The sequence below is a fragment of the Pleurodeles waltl genome, chromosome 12 (genome assembly GCF_031143425.1).
Source record: "Pleurodeles waltl isolate 20211129_DDA chromosome 12, aPleWal1.hap1.20221129, whole genome shotgun sequence".
Taxonomy (NCBI): domain Eukaryota; kingdom Metazoa; phylum Chordata; class Amphibia; order Caudata; family Salamandridae; genus Pleurodeles; species Pleurodeles waltl.
The window spans coordinates 334159315-334178321 of NC_090451.1; the positions used below are offsets into that span (position 1 = coordinate 334159315).

General features: G+C 45.3%; 1 protein-coding gene across 1 annotated transcript in view; it reads left to right on the forward strand.

Moving 5' to 3' along the window:
- Positions 1–4696: 4696 nt before the first annotated feature.
- The window catches only part of GARRE1 (granule associated Rac and RHOG effector 1), a 506156-nt gene continuing 491845 nt past the window's right edge, over positions 4697–19007 (forward strand). Inside the window, exon 1 of the mRNA XM_069216464.1 lies at positions 4697–4780. The gene's annotated coding sequence lies outside the window, so the exon portion shown is untranslated. The remainder of the gene's footprint in view (positions 4781–19007) is intronic.

Here is a 19007-nt window from a genome sequence, read left to right on the forward strand (position 1 = left end):
GGCACATTAGGCCCGCTCTTGGCCTGGGCACATGCCTAGGCGTGTTCCACGCTGCGGTGGTGAGAAGCGCTTTTCAAGCGCTGCAAGGCCCCACTTCCTTAGTGGCAAGACGGTACAACAAGGCCTGCTGGAGTATGTAGTTCCACCCCAGCAGGTTGTGGAGAATGTCAAATGGCAGTGTCAGAGCGCCCTGCACTGTGGTGCTGAGAATCGCTTTTCAAGCGCAGGGCCTGATGGGGGTCGTAGTCCCTCCCCAGGAGGAGAGTGTCAAATGGCAGAGTCAGTCCTGCGTTGACGTGGAGGGAAATGCTTTTCAAGTGCTGCAAGACCCCTCCTCCTCAGTGGCAAGACGGTACAGCAGGGCCTGCTTTGGGACGTACTGGTGCACTGTCTTTATGACTTTGAGCTTGTGGGTGCAATAAATCTTTTAACATTTTTCCTGATTGGAGTTGCACATTGGTCATGGTGTCTAAAATGTTTGGGGTGTTGACATTTTGTTGATGGTTCATGTAGGAGGCTGGACTGGCTTGTAGTGAGTACCTAGGGGTACTTGCACCTTGCACCAGGCCCAGTTATCCCTTATTAGTGTAAAGGGTGTCTAGCAGCATAGGCTGATAGATAATGGTAGCTTAGCAGAGCAGCTTAGGCTGAACTAGGAGACGAGTGAAGCTCCTACAGTACCACTCAGTGTCATATGCACAATATCATAGGAAAACCCAATACACAGATATACTAAAAATAAAGGTACTTTATTTTTATGACAATATGCCAAAAGTATCTCAGTGAGTACCCTCAGTATGAGGATAGCAAATATACACAAGATATATGTACACAATACCAAAATATGCAGTAATAGTATTAGAAAACAGTGCAAACAATGTATAGTTACAATAGGATGCAATGGAGACACATAGGGATAGGGGCGACACAAACCATATACTCCAAAAGTGGAATGTGAATCACGAATGGACCCCAAACCTATGTGACCTTGTAGAGGGTCGCTGGGACTATTAGAAAATAGCAAGGGTTAGAAAAATAGCCCACCCCAAGACCCTGAAAATTGAGTGCAAAGTGCACTAAAGTTCCCCAAAGGACATAGAAGTCGTGATAGGGGAATTCTGCAGGAAAGACACAAACCAACAATGCAACAACGATGGATTTCTAGTCGAGGGTACCTGTGGAACAAGGGGACCAAGTCCAAAAGTCACAAGCAAGTCGGAGATGGGCAGATGCCCAGGAAATGCCAGCTGTGGGTGCAGAGATGCTGCTACTGGACAGTAGAAGCATAGATTTCTGCAAGAACGACAAGGGCTAGAGACTTCCACTTTGGAGGACGGATCCCTCACACCGTGGAGAGTTGTGCAGAAGTGTTTTCCCGCCGAAAGACCGCCAACAAGCCTTGCTAGCTGCAAATCATGCGGTAAGGGTTTTGGGATGCTGCTGTGGCCCAGGAGGGACCAGGATGTTGCAAATTGCGTCAGGGGACATAGGGGGCGTCGAGCAAGACAAAGAGCCCTCTCAGCAGCAGGCAGCACCCGCAGAAGTGCCAGAAACAGGCACTACGAGGATGCGTGAAATGGTGCTCACCCGAAGTCGCACAAAGGAGTCCCACGTCGCTGGAGAACAACTTAGGAGGTCATGCAATGCAGGTTAGAGTGCCGTGGACCCAGGCTGGACTGTGCACAAAGGATTTCCACCAGAAGTGCACGGAGGCCGGAGTAGCTGCAAAAGTCGCGGTTTCCAGCAATGCAGTATGGCGTGGGGAGGCAAGGACTTACCTCCACCAAACTTGGACTGAAGAGTCACTGGACTGTGGGAGTCACTTGGACAGAGTTGCTGGATTCAAGGGACCTCGCTCGTCGTGCTGAGAGGAGACCCAAGGTACCGGTGATGCAGTTCTTTGGTGCCTGCGGTTGCAGGGGGACGATTCCGTCGACCCACAGGAGATTTCTTCAGAGCTTCTAGTGCAGAGAGGAGGCAGACTACCCCCACAGCATGCACCACCAGGAAAACAGTCGAGAAGGCGGCAGGATCAGCGTTACAGAGTTGCAGTAGTCGTCTTTGCTACTATGTTGCAGTTTTGCAGGCTTCCAGCGCGGTCAGCAGTCGATTCCTTGGCAGACGGTGAAGAGAGAGATGCAGAGGAACTCGGATGAGCTCTTGCATTCGTTATCTAAGGAATCCCAAGAGACAGAGACCCTAAATAGCTAGAAAAGAGGGTTTGGCTACCTAGGAGAGAGGATAGGCTAGCATCACCTGAAGGAGCCTATCAGGAGGAGTCTCTGACGTCACCTGGTGGCACTGGCCACTCAGAGCAGTCCAGTGTGCCAGCAGCACCTCTGTTTCCAAGATGGCAGAGGTCTGGAGCACACTGGAGGAGCTCTGGGCACCTCCCAGGGGAGGTACAGGTCAGGGGAGTGGTCACTCCCCTTTCCTTCGTCCAGTTTCGCGCCAGAGCAGGGCTAAGGGGTCCCTGAACCGGTGTAGACTGGCTTATGCAGAAATGGGCACCAAATGTGCCCATGAAAGCATTTCCAGAGGCTGGGGGAGGCTACTCCTCCCCTGCCTTCACACCATTTTCCAAAGGGAGAGGGTGTAACACCCTCTCTCAGAGGAAGTCCTTTGTTCTGCCATCCTGGGCCAGGCCTGGCTGGACCCCAGGAGGGCAGATGCCTGTCTGAGGGGTCGGCAGCAGCAGCAGCTGCAGTGAAACCCCGGGAAAGGCAGTTTAGCAGTACCAGGGTCTGTGCTACAGACCACTGGGATCATGGGATTGTGCCAACTATGCCAGGATGGTATAGAGGGGGCAATTCCATGATCATAGACATATTACATGGCCATATTCGGAGTTACCATTGTGAAGCTACATATAGGTAGTGACCTATATGTAGTGCACGCGTGTAATGGTGTCCCCGCACTCACAAAGTCCGGGGAATTGGCCCTGAACAATGTGGGGGCACCTTGGCTAGTGCCAGGGTGCCCACACACTAAGTAACTTAGTACCCGACCTTTACCAGGTAAAGGTTAGACATATAGGTGACTTATAAGTTACTTAAGTGCAGTGTAAAATGGCTGTGAAATAACATGGACGTTATTTCACTCAGGCTGCAGTGGCAGGCCTGTGTAAGAATTGTCAGAGCTCCCTATGGGTGGCAAAAGAAATGCTGCAGCCCATAGGGATCTCCTGGAACCCCAATACCCTGGGTACCTCAGTACCATATACTAGGGAATTATAAGGGTGTTCCAGTAAGCCAATGTAAATTGGTAAAATTGGTCACTAGCCTGTTAGTGACAATTTGAAAGAAATGAGAGAGCATAACCACTGAGGTTCTGATTAGCAGAGCCTCAGTGAGACAGTTAGTTATAACACAGGTAACACATTCAGGCACACTTATGAGCACTGGGGCCCTGACTAGCAGGGTCCCAGTGACACATACAACTAAAACAACATATATACAGTGAAAAATGGGGGTAACATGCCAGGCAAGATGGTACTTTCCTACAGTTCACCACACTACTTACTAGGTCCAAAGGTCCGTCAGCCTCAGTGAGCAATTGATTCCTGCCAAGGATGAAAAATGCGTCCACATTCCTTATCTGTAACTTAGTGACGTGCATGCGTGTTCGCTTTACGCCGCAGGGCATCACCCTGCCCGTACTACAGGTGGGCACTCGCATTTCTACCCAAAACAGCCGTAATTCTTATATACTTACAATCCAGAATTTTGTCAAGTGATTCCTCCAGCCCTTCTAAGCTAAAATCAATAAATTAGCATTCTCACCCTGAAAACTTTCTCTAATCCAAATGTACTTTATTTTCTTTAACCCTTCTCACATGTTGGCAAGGATGCTAAAACGTTGTATTCATGTCAGCTGTACTATTAGGCCTTACAGTGCTTAATTTGTGCTTGTTGTTTCCGGTGCTAAGCACCGGTACTTATTTGTGAGGGCCAGTGCTTATTTGTCTGCCTCAAACATTTACTGCGAGCAAAAGACACACATGGGCAACACTGAGGAAGAGAAAAACGAGAAAGCGTCACAATGGTAGAAAGCATAAAGCTGCAAGAGTGAGCTCAAGGGGCAGGGAGTGGCTGTAAATGGATTGAAGAGGCTCGAGATGGCTTTAGGATTACGCTGCCTCAGTATTCCATATTCGCACTTTTAATTGCAGCAGTCTCGTGTTTAAGAGGAGGGCTTTGGGCACGGGCACGTTTTCATTTACAAATTAAGCACTGAGGCCTTAGCCTCGGTTTAGTCACCTCAGTAGCATTTTATTATACCATGCGATTTGTGTCTTCCGGCGCATTACGTACAATCTGGTTAGTTTCTTTAAATCTACTGTGCAGAGATACAGTTCTGCTTATGTTTATCTGTTGTGAGCTCGTCGCTTTAACATGGCCAGAAGCAGCAGCGACAGAGATTGATGGACCCACTGCACTGTACTTATAGTTATTATTTTAAACCCAACCAGTGTGGGTCGGAAGCTGTTCTCATTGCTTGCATGAGATGTCTCGTACGACACACGGAACGTGTACACTGTATTGTCAGGCTGGTTGGTTTTGGCGACACAATCTAGACCTCTGTATATATGACAAGCTCTGCGCGATATCACAGACTGTGTTTTGGCGCTGTCGGTGACGGTCCATCACTCGGGCCTCCCCACGCCCCTAGGCGTGTCCTTGCCCGGTCTTACGTCACTTCCGCTGTACACAGACGGGCTCTGCCGTGGCGCAGGGAAGAAGCAGCCTCTCCAGCGGTGCGGCGGCTGCGGGATCAGCAGGTATTGCATGGCCGAGTGAGGGGAGGGGAGCGGAGCGGGGTACCGGGTTTCTGACACCCCCTGCCAATATGATCCATAGATGGGGAGGATTTCGCGTGACATGAACAAGGCGGAGGCCGAAACGCGCTGCAGGAATGTGAGCGGTGTCCGGCGGCGTCCGGATGAGGCCTGGGCGGGGCACGGGGGAGGGGCAACTGTCCGATGTTGGGGGGAGAGGGGGGTTATCAGACCTCGCGTTCTGTCACCCAAATTCAAGATCATGAAGTATTTCAGAGGAGGGGAGCGGAATAGCACGGAAGCGAGTGGAGGCGCTCTAATGCCCCCTCCTCCCCCGCACTGCCCTGGGGTTGTCTCCTAGGCTTGCCTCTCAAGGTTCCCGTGACATGGTGGTTCTTCCCCCCCGGAGCTATTGCTCTTTACACGAGTCCCCCGGATTGGGAGTGGCTGCTGCTGCAGAGCTCCGCTGCCAAGCTTGGGAGTATCGATGAAACCCGGCGCTAGGGAGGGTTCACGCTGCAAGAATCCCACGGTGCCACTTTCCCGTGGAAATCCAAAGGAGAAGGCGAGCGCAGAAGTGCAATATGACTTAAAAGGGTAACACTAGTGATACGGCTGCATTTTCCGAAGAGCACCATATATTCGGGGCTACTTAGATGCATCAACACAGATATAAGGTCAAGCCTCCTGCTGGGTACAATAAGCATCACCAGAGAGCCTGCAACTGAGGAACTGTGAATGCATCAGAATACACAGTCCTAACATACCGTAAACTGATGCCAGTAGCGACTTTCTAGTTCCTTCTGAGCACGGACGACTTCCTGGGATCACATCTCTTCTTTTCCAATAGACCCTTCCGTGCTACCTGTTTTTTTACGGGCATACATCTATCAACAAAACTTCCTGTTTCACGCATGCCAGATTAGATCGTATTCAACCCACTCTAAACACAGGGATGCCTTTTAGAACACACCTGTTGTTTCTAGGGATTTTCCCCTGCCATTCTTTCCAGTAGTACAAACCTGTGGAATGGTGCCGTTTTTCGGGCTTCTTACTGGATTTATCTCAGGTTACGCTTTCCATCCTCGGACTGTGCTGTCTTGTCTTCTTTCACTGAATGTCGTCTTCTTTCTGCGCTAATCTTCAAAGATGCCCATTTCTTGCCCTTTCCTTTATCAATCAATCAATCACGATATTTATAAAGCGCGCTATGTACCCGTCAGGGTTTCGAGGCGCTGGGGGGAAGGGGGGGGGGGGGGTGGAGGTGTGCTGCAGTTAGCGGTCGAAGAGCCAGGTTTTGAGAAGTCTCCTGAAGGCGAGGAGGTCCTGGGTCTGGCTTAGAGATGTGGGGAGAGAGTTCCAGGACTTGGCGGCGAGGAAGGAGAAGGATCTGCCGCCGCAGGTCTTGCGCTGGATTCGGGGGACGACGGCGAGGGCGAGGTTGGCGGATCGAAGTTGACGTGTGGGGGCGTAGAAATTGAGTCTGGAGTTGAGGTAGGAGGGTCCGGCGTTGTGAAGTGCCTTGTGAGCGTGGGTGAGGAGTTTAAAGGTGATCCTCTTCTCCACCGGGAGCCAGTGGAGTTCCCTCAGGTGAGGGGAGATGTGACATCGGCGGGGTATGTCGAGGATCAGTCGGGCGGAGGCATTTTGGATACGCTGGAGTCGTTTGATGTCTTTGGTTGGGATGCCTGTATAGAGTGCGTTGCCGTAGTCAAGTCTGCTGCTGACGAGGGCTTGGGTCACCATCTTTCTGGTCTCTGTTGGAATCCACTTGAAGATTCTGCGGAGCATGCGGAGGGTGTTGAAACAGGAGGAGGAGACGGTGCTGACCTGTTTGGACATGGTGAGTGCAGAGTCCAGGATGAAGCCGAGGTTTCTTGCGTGGCTGGCAGGGGTGGGTGGGGGTCCGAGGTCGGCGGGCCACCATGAGTCGTTCCAGGCCGAAGGAGAGCGCCCGAGGATGAGGATTTCCGTCTTGTCGGAGTTGAGTTTCAGGCGACTGTTGTTCATCCATTCGGCGATGGATTTTAGTCCTTCGTGGAGGTTTGTTTTGGCGGTGAGTGGGTCTTTGGTCAGGGAGAGGACGAGCTGGGTGTCTTCGGCGTAGGAGATGATGCTGAGGTGATGCTGGCGGGCCAGTTTTGCGAGGGGGGCCATGTAGACGTTGAACAAAGTAGGGCTGAGGGAGGATCCTTGGGGGACGCCGCAGATGAGGTTGGTGGCTTTGGAGCGAAAGGGGGAGAGTCGGACTCTCTGAGTTCTGTCGGAGAGAAAGGATGAGATCCAGTGGAGGGCTTTGTCTTGGATGCCGGCTTCCTGGATGCGGGTCAGTAGGGTGCGGTGGCAGACTGTGTCAAAAGCGGCTGATCGGTCGAGGAGGATGAGGGCCGAGGTTTCGCCGTTGTCCATTTGATGTCTGATGTCATCTGTGGCGGCGAGGAGAGCAGTCTCCGTGCTGTGGTTTCGTCTGAATCCAGATTGTGAGGGGTCCAGGATGGAGTTGTCTTCGAGGAAGTGGGTGAGTTGTGTGTTGACGATCTTCTCGATGACTTTTGCTGGAAAAGGGAGGAGAGAGATCGGACGGAAGTTTTTGAGATCGTTGGGGTCGGCCTTGGGTTTCTTGAGGAGGGGTTGGATTTCAGCGTGTTTCCAGCTGTCCGGGAATGTGGCGGAAGTGAAGGAGAGGTTGATGATCTTGCAGAGTTTGGGGGCGATGGTGGCGTTGGCTGTGTTGAAAACATGATGAGGGCATGGGTCCGTGGGGGAGCCTGAGTGGATGGTGTTCATGGTTGCCATGGTTTCTGCGTCGTCCACGTGGGTCCAGGCGGTGAGGCGGCAGTCGCGGTTGGAGACGTCGGGGGGGGGGTGATCTGGCGGTGGGCCGGTGTTGAAGCTGTTGTGGATGGTAGCGATTTTCTGGTGGAAGAAGGTGGAGAGGTCGTCGCAGAGTTTCTGGGAGGGCGGGATGGCGTTGGCGTTGGCTTTTGGATTTGAGAGTTCTTTCACGATGCTGAAGAGTTCTTTGCAGTCGTGGGCGTTGTTGTTGATGCGTTCGGTGAAGTGGGCGCGCTTGGCGACGCGGATCCGTTGGTGGTGTTCACGGTTTGCGTCTTTGAGGGAGGCGAGGTTGTCGGGCGTGCGTTCTAGGATCCATTTCTTTTTGAGCTTCTGACAACGGCTTTTGGAGGTGGTCAGTTCGTCTGTGAACCAGGCTGGTTTTTTCTTTCCTTGGTTGGCGGTGGGCTTCTTGAGTGGGGCTAAGGTGTTGGCGCAGTCGAGGATCCATTGATGGAGGTTGATGGCGGCTGTGCTCGGGTCGGTCGCGTCGGGTGGAGGGTTTTTAACGAGGGTGCTGGTCAGTTGGTCTTGGGTGACTTTGCCCCAGCGGCGGTAGGGGGGTAGATGGATGCGGTGCTGCTCGGTAATTTTCTTATAGGAGAAATGGACGCAGTGATGGTCGGTCCAGTGGAGTTCGGAGGTGTGGCTGAAAGCGATGTGGTTGCTTGAGGTGAAGAGGGGGTCGAGGGTGTGTCCAGCGATGTGGGTGGGAGTGTTTAGGGGTTCCTGTTTACTTTTGTTTACTTTATGAATGCACACTTAACAGTTTTCTTTGAAAATGTTATTTTTGCACATCCATGAGGAATGTCCCTCTTCCTGCATTTTCTTTCTTGGATATTAGCCTTGTACCCTCTCTCACAAATTTTCTTCTTGTATTGCATATAGCACCCCACATAGCTCTACATAAGTCCAAATAAAGTATGAGGCCCTCATTCTAAGTCGGGCACAAATTGCCTGACCAAGAATTTCGGAATGAAGGGTAACATGCCAATTGCTCCCCCACCCGGTCCTGAATGTGAAAACCACAACCCAGAAACATTTGCCCCATATTTTATCAGGCGGAAATCTTGCAGGTAAAACCCTCGGAGTATGCAATTTTCACAGAATTTTGATCCCAATTTAGGTGCAGATACTTCTTGTCACCCAACACTGAATTGATGCCCTTCTTACAGCAAGAACCTAAGTTGGAAACTCCAGGTATAACGAGCATTTGCAATGCAGTGGGTCTTGCGCTTGCTTGAGTTAAATCTATTAGCGTTGTAAACTCCTAACCAGACTTTTTTCTTGCCACATAAAATGAAAAGTAAAACTGTTTCCCATAACTAACCGGACTTTTCTTGCACATAACGTGAACATGAAAAGAAAAACAGTTTCACTTAAGCGAGCTGACAGCCGCCATGAGTGCAAAGTAGAAACACAAAAGGAAACAGAAGTTCGCTCGCAGTGAAATGTATCAGCAAAAGTGCAATTATCCATGTAATAGGGTCGATGTCATGCAAAGCGCTGGACTAGTGCCCAGCGAGATCGTGCTGCCTATGAAATAAAGAGAAAAAGTAGTCCAGAAACCATACCGAAAACATGGAGCCTCATATGTTTTTAGTAGTTGGCCGGTGCGCTCGAGGAGGGCTAAACACCGGAAAAGGCATGATATATGCATGCCTCTTACTAATTAAATCAAGCAAATTTTAAGAGGCAAGCCTACAAACCAACCAAACTGATGGGCGTGGTTAAAAGCCCACAGAGAGATTACACCAGGGACAGAGCGCTTTGCGCTCTACCCTAAAACCCTGGTGGAAATACTGTTAAAGCACAGTAACGATTCCTTATTTAGTTTTTGTGCCTAATTATACATTTTTATTCCTACAGGGCAAAATAACTATTAGCATGACCACAGGAATATGCAATGGGATTGCCAAACTATGCAGCAGGATTTACTAAATAATGCCGTAGGAAACAGCAGATTATGCTGAGTAATGTGGCACAGTTTTTGGTGGCATTCATCATTTTTTCATTTTATGCATGTTAACAATGAACAAAAGTTTCACCTGTTTAGTATCAGTTTAACACTCCAGGACAGCAGTCAACAAATAAACAAGAACCAGCTAACACGTTAAAAAGACCTGCCACCGTTTTGCGCAAATGTGACAGTCACTTTTTATCAGTTTGAGCCGGAAGCAAATTGGTTTGTTAAAATCTGATAATTAAGTAGCAGACCATTTTGTGGCAAATCGATAATTAGACACAAACCGCTGTGGTAACAGGATTGCATAATTCCAGTGGCTTTTATTGAGCAGAATTACTGAACGGTATTCCTCTGTGCACACTTTCGGCAACGCAACTTCCTCTAGTTGTAACCTTGTTCTGAACTTCTACATTTTGAATTATGCACAACACATTTGCCTCTAATTTTAAAGTTGTGGGGTGCTTAGGGAGCTTACCTTAGGGGATACCATCTTATTCATGCTGTTTCCTTGATACGTGTTGCACTCAGGGATGCGGTCCTCTCCTTTTTTTTTTTTTTTTTTTTTTTTTTTTTTTTAAGCTATGCTGCTCTTTTCTTGTCATTTGTTAAAATGATTCCTACATCATCCTGCCACTTTAAGGCAAGACCACCTGTTCCTCCTCTTTCCTTCAGGGATCTCTTTATTTGTCTTTTCCTCTGGGAATGCCTTCTCTTTCTCCCATTTCATTTGAAAATGTCCCTTCATTTAAACAATTTCCTTTCATATACGACCTTCCCCAAAATCTTTTCACTTCAGTTTTCTTTTGGGCATGCTCTCTCATTTATTTCCTTACTTTAATATAGTTCATCATATTCGTTTGTTTACCTTCAAAAATGCCATCCCTTTCCCTCAATTGCCATCACTGTTTTTTTCCTGTGCTTACCGCCCATAAATGGAATGTTGTGATTGTTTAGATATGCGTCATTGAACGTTCAAAGCCCTACGAGCATCTTCGAGACCCCCCCCTATCTTTCTGTGTTTGCCTGCAGGATGCATCCTTTTCAATTTTCACTTTTGGTAAGCACCAGTAAAAGTGGGAACTAAAATCCATTCCTAACTTGTCTGTGCCAGTTTAACAAAACTCAGTTTACCTTGCCTTCATGTTATTTAAAATTCCACAGCCACTTGTAACTGAACCTTTAGACTCCTCGAAGATGAAGTCGTCCATAAAATACCCAAAATATCTCCGCAGTAAAATTAAACAATAGTCCTCTACACTTAACAAGCCAAACCCTATGCCACAGTGAGATGGAGGTATACAAATCCTTGGCTATAAAGCACCCCACTGTGACTATTGTGACCCACATATTCCTTTGAAAGATAATCAAAACTCAACATTTTAAAACTTTTCTTGTGTGTCCTTTCTTCAAAGTGAAACAATGCTTTATGGGTGTTGTTGGCAGGCATATATTATTACATTCTATTTATTTGTTCGATACATAATTAAATCCATTTAAATGCTTTGCTACATCAAAACATTTTTTCTATGCCTGTGCCAAAGTGCTTGCTTACTATGTGTGCTTGTGTTCAGATGCACTCTCATTCCTGCCCATGCTTTGATGGATAACCCATCCTTATGGCCCCTTGACTTCCAGCACGCCTTCACCCTCTTTCTAAGACTCCTGCGTTTGCTTCCCGGGGTGCATTCTCCGGTCTTTAAGCATTTGTCTTCTGGGACAGCCTGCTTGCAGCTCTTGCCTTTATACATAGCTTAGTATATTTTTCTTAGTGCGGCTTACCGGCTGCGATACAAGTCCCTTCCACATACTGAGGGCATATAAAACATTTTTTCACATTATTTTGTTGAGACACATTTAGCCTTAAACGAGTGCGGAAAAAAAAATCACGTTGGTTACATTTGTGCCTACACATAGTGACGAAATTTGATTTGAAGGGTCATACGGCATATTTTAAAATGTTTTTCCATTTTTAGGAATTGCATTCATGTAAATGTTAAATATTCGACTAGTCTATTAGGAATGCTATGCATTCATTTGATCATGATTTACTAAAACCTATAATGCACATATTTAAAAGGGCACCCTAAAATTATCGTGCTTGTGCATGGATTGTTGTACCTGGTTGTATAAAAGGAAGTGGAAATAGTAATTATCTCTAATCTACTCATTTAGTTTGTAGACGTTCTGTTTGTATGGAGAAGTAATTACATTTTTGGATGAGCCTCGGGGCTCCAGGTGAGTAGAGCACAGGCCCAATTAAGTCCTGGAAAAAAGTAGAGGTAGTCGGGCTCAGCGCTGCCCTGTGCTAATTTTCATCAGTTAAGATCAAGCAGGCTATACACCAAGCTTTGGGAGATGATACTTCTCTGGTGCCTGATCTGAGGAGGTCATTTGAGGTAAAGTAAATTCTTTGGTTGAGTACATCACTATCGTCAGGCGTCAGCATTGCTTTTAACAAATTAAAGCTGAAATGTATTTCCACTCAGTCCCAAAGTTAGTCACGTCACCTCGTTTTAAAAGTTAAGATATAAAATACCCCCACGAAATCAAAAGGACATGTATGATATTAGTTTTTAGTGAGGATATTCTAAGTTTAAATAAAATCTTGGGATCCGACGACTTGGGAAACTTGGGGGATGTGTGTGTTTGCTTTTCTGCGATTTCCTTGTTCATGTATTTAAAATGCAAATTCAATACCTCAAGCTTGCTTCATGCCACCATTTGTTTATTTTAACAGTACCACATCCAGTGTTGCTGGGTGATAGTGTTTTTCCTGTGTGTCAATATTTGTTAAAAATGTAGTAACTTGATTCTCTCCAAATAACATTTTTGTAAAGGGTGTAGCTGCAAATCCAACTAGGAGTGTGTTTTTGTAGTATTGGGTAAGACAATTGCATGTATTGTTGACACCATGGCTATTCTCGCTGAAAATATATACTTTGGTCAAAACGACCACGATAGAGCATTGATGTCATGCAGAGTAGGTAAACTGTGCTCATCCTGCATGAGAACTTGAGCGAACAACTGTGTGCCATTTAGAAGAATATCTTAGTTTAGAGAGCATTAATTCCATCAGTGGTTTGATGTTTGTCAGCCTTCATTTAGACAGTGTAGTGGCATAAACAGGTTGTGCATACCATTCCAGTTACGGCCTCTTAATGTCTCGCTCTTGCGGATGTCTTCCATAAATTCTTTTTCATATCGGATTATCATACATTCTTTCATTTACTGCTTCCTATTTTAACATACCGGGCTCCTGTGTCTTCTCAGATTGACTGAACAGACATGGAAAGCTTCCAATTTGTCTATGAGCCAGTCCATAGTTGTATTTCGCGCTACATAGTTATATCTCACACTACCACTTGAGTTATCTTGAAGACATTGTGGTTGTAGCAAAAAATAGACTGAGATCTGCAGGTAAGTAATGTAGATTTATTTTTCTCCAGAAAAGTATACTAGAACGACTAGTGGATATCTGCTTAGATAGGTGCATTACTCCACCTCCAACTCATGTGCACACCCATTCCGTGACACTCATACACTCCTTTGGTTCATCACACATACACACGCACACACACTCCCTTCCCCACCCCTCCCCTTTATGCAGCATTTATACCAGCCCACACAAAGCCAACCCAATAAAATGTCTAATGCAGGGGAAGCTCTCCCACCACGTGATTCTAAAATCTACTAGGTAATCTTACTCTTTGAATACTAATGCTTTTTTCAAATTCACCCGTCTGCATCAGTGTTCACAAAGCACATGACCTACTCTAATCTTCGCAAAAACTGATGACCTTCCACCAGAATTGACACTATCTATATGCCATCTGCCTTTGATGTTAAAAAAAATGTTAGAAATGTTTTTCTTCTTACTATCCTAAAGACTTCCATCACAACACTTAGACACTTTGTTTCAGTTCTCAATTCTCACATCTGCTTATTCATTACATTTCATAAATAAACGTTGAGATCCACCATTTGGTCATTTAACGCAAACAAATTGTCCACACATTAAATGTGAATACAAGGATTCTATTCCTTTTTCTTTCATGCACAGTTTATAATTACTGATACACTTGTCCTAACTTCCTCATGCACATCATGTGACACTTTTCAATTTCGAAGGAACCAGTTTAGTCACCATGTACATCTGTGGCCATTTTGAGATACAGTCTACTAAACTAAGTTGAAATCCTCAGAAGATGATTGATACAACAGCAGAAGAGCCAACATAATCGTTGGCCAGTTTTGTCCGCACTCCACAGCACATATCATAGCTCATTTATCGCTTCTTTGACACTTAGCACATCATCTTACCCAGCTGTCTGCATGACATCTAGCCCTTTGACTGGCCTCTTGGCCCCTGATATTTCTGGATGACCCTCAACACTCAACTGCAAAATGTTACTTCTTAATCCAGTAGGTGATAAAAACCTTCCCTTCTTAACTTGATATCTCCCCTTAATTCATAACTGCTCCTGTAATTTACAAAAGCCTTCTCTTGTCTTTCTAAAGTTCCTCAAACCACTCACTCAGAAGAAAGGTTTTAGTTCTTAGGAACTGCATTTTCACTCTACCTCACTTGTTTTGCTAATCTAACAATTGGGGGTGTTTGCATTTTTTTGGCTGCACAACAGGTTTTGTCCTTAGCTCACCTTAGTGATAGTTGTTGTTTTATCTGATAGGGAGTGGGTCAGACTGTCTGGGTTTTCTGATTTCATTTGATCCATGTCCTTTAAAGGGATTATCTTCTCTAGTATTTTGTCAATTTTCCCTTACACTCTCCCAATTTCGTTTTTTTGTACTTCAACTAATTCTTCCAACTCTTAAAGTAGATGTAAGGTTAAAAAAGATTAATTTGAAGATCCATTCGCATTTTTCCTAGTTTGTGGTGTAACAAGAGTGCACATTGTCTGCAAGGTGTTTGTATGTCAGAATTAACAATCACGGTAATGAAGATGTATTGGAAGAAGTGTCGACGCCCCTACTGCTTTACAGGATGAGTGAACATTAGCTGGTGTTAGTTATAACCGTTGTGTCGTTGCTTATCCTGTCAGTTTCTAACGTTGTTTCTGCAAACTCAGTGCAGTCTCTCATACAGCAATCTTCACGTTTTAAGCTCCACAGCAGATATTGATAATGGTTATTACTTCTTTTACTTCTCTTAACAATAATACACCCTTAGTGGCCCTGGGAGGTAATTTTGTTCCCTTTGTAGCTTTTTAGCACGTTCTCCATTCCGGATCAGTTCTATACGTTATTCTGTACATTACTGCCCTGGACTCGTTAGCATTCGTTCCTGTACCACTTTACTAGTGCGAGCATTTGTCGTGTGGAGAATGACGCTGCCTGTTGGTATTCCTGACGATATATTCTTAGCATGCATGAAAAATGTTGACACTTATTTTTGCCCGTCAAGCTGAGTGAGTGCAGTTGATATATTCGTCATGGTTATTTTTATTCACACAATGGCTCATCTGTGTGAGTCGAGGCTTCGGATGTTATTCGCTCTGCAGCTCTTAAGCGAGTCTGTGTTCTGGATATAGGGGAGCCATTCAAGTATTTACACTTCTGTACTGCACAGCGTGCTCTTGTACTCTCAGGTGTCTTACGTTATCTCTGCACAGCAGCTCACTTTTATGTGATGCTGACTTGCTCCCTATTATACCCCCTCTCCTAGAACGGACAGCAGAACAGCGAATATCTTTTAAATGCGGCGTTGCTTGGCGAATGGTTGAACTGTTGATCTTCTTTGACATTTTCACACAATTCCTTGTGTTTTAGGCAATATCTTTTATTAAGTGCCTGTAATTCGGAAGCGTTTATTTTTAACACACGTATCATTGAACTTTGTCCTTAATTCCTTATCGTTTATCTCAGCAGAACCCCTTTCCTGTATAGTATGACAGCTGATTGCGATCAGCTATCCTTCCCCTTTGGCCTCTAATTCAAGTTTTTTTTATATAATTTAACGAGTAACTAAAAGCTGAATAAAGATGCAAACCTGATTCTGCCAATATTTACATTATTCTTAAATTGACCACATTTCTTTTGAACATACTTTTATTTTGTTGATAACTGTTCATTTTTCTCCTAAAAAAAATGCAATAACCTCAAAAATCCAGTCGATGGAAATAACTGTTTACAATTTTAGGCATTAATAAACCACAGCAAGTCAATGATATTAGAATAGTAATATCCGCTTTAAACGCTAGATACCCCTATTTTTGCATTCAGTCGGTCTACATGCTACTGCTTCTGTTTTGTGTACATTTACTTAAGTGCATAGTTATTGGAAAAGCCGAGCACATATGAGTAGCCTTCAATACTATATGCCATGTTGAGAAAACGGACTAGCAAAACATTTCAATTTTAGAGATCAGGCTTACTCGAAACTAGCAAATAGAGATGAGCCATGATCTTGGGCAATTTAAAATTTTATTGGAATAGACTTTTACTGCATGGAATTAAGTGTGCATTATTATTATTATTATTATTATGAGTAGATATACTAATGAACGCCTTCGGTAACATTGAAATGACTGTGAGCGACGATCTGGGTTGCGACAGTTAACAAGTGTTCCTGGCATATTTGGTAGTAGGGCAAGATGAGAACCCTGAGAATCCAGCAAGTGATCCTGAGTTGTGTGGCGGTGGCTGCACCTATTCAGACCAGCTCTTTATAGTATGCAGCTTAAATAATCTTAAGGAGTATATTATTATCAGTGGTGTAGGAATATGCTCCTTTTGGACATGGTCACCCACACTTTTTACTCCGTGATACTGAGGTGCACTGGGTCGCTGCCACATTCCTGTGTGTGTGTGTATATATGTGTGTGTATATGTATGTGTGTGTGTATATATATATATATATATATATATATATTGTTCAAACCATTTTTATTGAAAGAAAAAACAAATACAGAACAGGTAGTTGAGGCACACTACAGGTTACATTATGAAACCTTATAGGACCTCATACGTAAGCATGTGGGATATTTGGTGCAATAACGGATATAGCTATATCATTACCAAGCATGGTGGCGTATTGAAAACATATTTAAGGTGGTAGAGAACTGACTTTGAGATCTCTACGGAGATGGTAGTTGGGGTCCTTGAGTGTGCACAAGGTAGATGAACAGAGGAGGGTAGAAAGGGGATGAGAGAGAGAAATGAGAGAAAGTAAGAAGAGAGAGAGGCAAGAGGAGGCTGGATCAGCGGGGATTGCCGTGAGTGCAGGTCTGCTAAGCATATATTGGTGTATATTGATGATGACTTGGTGTTGAGCTTATGGGGATCTATTTTTTTTTTTTTTTTGGTAGCTAGAAACTAAGGGCCAGATGTAGCAAAGGTTTTTACCCATTCTATGTCTATGGGAAAAAGTGTTCGTACATATGGCCCTAAGTGTGTTCCATAGGCTTTTGTGATGTTACGCAATTTCTTGTACATAACGTAGTCTGTATTCTTGGTGGTACATAAGATGTTCCTTCATTTTTGTTGAAGGGAATTACTGTAGTCAATTTCCACTCTGACAGGACTGTTTTAGTGCCCAGTGCAAGTATTGGGTCCAATAGTAGTGAGTCACATATACGGAGATCTGTGTTGGATAGGTGTGCCGTGAGACCCAAGCACGAGGTTAGGAAGGATGGCGTGCGCTAAATCGTAAAGATGTCACAAATTGTTTGGTGAATTTTGGTCCAGAGTGGATGAACCGTTTTACTTGCAAAAAACATATGTTCAAGTGTTCCAGGGGATTCCTCACAACACCAAAAGATATGATTGTAGGATCCCTAGTTTGTGCAATCTGGAGAGGGCCCAGTGTGTTTTTGTGTATCGTCCAAAATCTAGTCTGCGCAATTGCCGGTGTAATTTATGCCAGGAAGATTGAATGGCAGATTATATTCCAGGTAGTGTCCGAAAAGGTTAATGTGAGATCCCCTGAGATGTGTGGGACCATTTCCTTTTAAAAAAAAAAATATTATTGAAATAATGTGTTCTCTTGGGGTCGAGTAATTTATAAATGCATGATGCGGTATTGCCGAGCTTTTTAAGGTTCCCAAGTAGGCGGTTAGGTCTGGAGTGTGTGGTTTCGGAAGTGTTCTATTTGCTCTTTTGAGTTTTAGAAAGGTATAAAATTTAATCGGGGAGGTCATATTGAGAGCTCAAGTCAGCAGAGGAATGGGGTTCCCGGGTGTGCCTAGGTCTTCTACTCAATTTATACTCCTTTTTGACCACTGTTCCTGTCTAATGTAATTTTGTGGTTATGCCAGAGGGAGGATAGAGCGGAATCAGTGATGTGGTTCTCCAGAGTTTTGTCAGCTCGCAGGCGGATGGGGGATGTGTTGGTTATTATGGAGCGCGAGAGGGCCGGGAGGGGGTTTCAGGATGCCTCTGATGGTAATTGTGGAGCTTAGAGGGAGCGGAGATAGCAAGTGGGACTCTATTTAGGGCCAGGGGAGAGTTCATCTATCTCTCTGAACCAACAGCTACCCTGTGCCACTGTGAAAGCTTGTTGGTATCTGTGGAAGTCGGGCATATTCAGGCCACCCCTGTTCTTGTTCAGTTTAAGGATGAGTCGGGTGATCCTGACTCTTTTCCCTTTTCAAAGAAAATCAGAGATAATTTTGTCCACGGCTTTACGTTTATGGGAAGCATACACAAAAGGAAGTTGATTAGCGGTGCAACCATCATTCTCGAGGTGTCTGAACTACCACACCAAGTTATGTTTGGGGAACCATGAGCTTAGAAGGTCTTTGATTTTTGTTAGTCTTTTTTTTTGTTGATTGTGAGGGGGATTGTAGGTCCTTTCCAAACCAGATGCCAAGGTATTTGAGTGCACCAGGTTGCCATTTTTGGCCAGAGTTGCACAGAATCAAAGGTATGCAGGGGGATGTTCATGGGGAAGACTTCCATTTTGGAATGGCTCAGTGTATAGCCAGAAACACGGGAGTGTTTTACAATTTTGCACATGATGTGGGGGATTGCTGTGTCTGCATTTCCTGTAAAGATTAGCACGTCGTCTTCGTAGGTCGCGGCTAGTTTTTTTACCTGATTGAAATTGAACATTTTTGATCATACAGTTTTGTCTCCGGGAAGAGAGAAATGGCTCAATTACAAGAAGGAATATGAGTGGGAATCACTGTCTGGTGCCCTGTTTCAATATAAATGAGTCCAGCAGGTTGCCATTTATTCTGGCCTTCACTACCGATTCTGCATAGAGTCCCATAATCATGTGAGTGAAGTCCTCGCCTAGGCAGAATTTGTCTAACACTTCCAGCAAGAATAGCCAAGAAACCTTGTCAAAGGGCTTTTCGCGTCAGGTGCTATCGCAGCAGTTGGTGAGTGAGAGGACTGAGCCTTATCAAGTGCATGACAGAAGACCTGGATGTTATCCGGGGCCAGACAGCCGTTCAGGAAGCCAGTTTG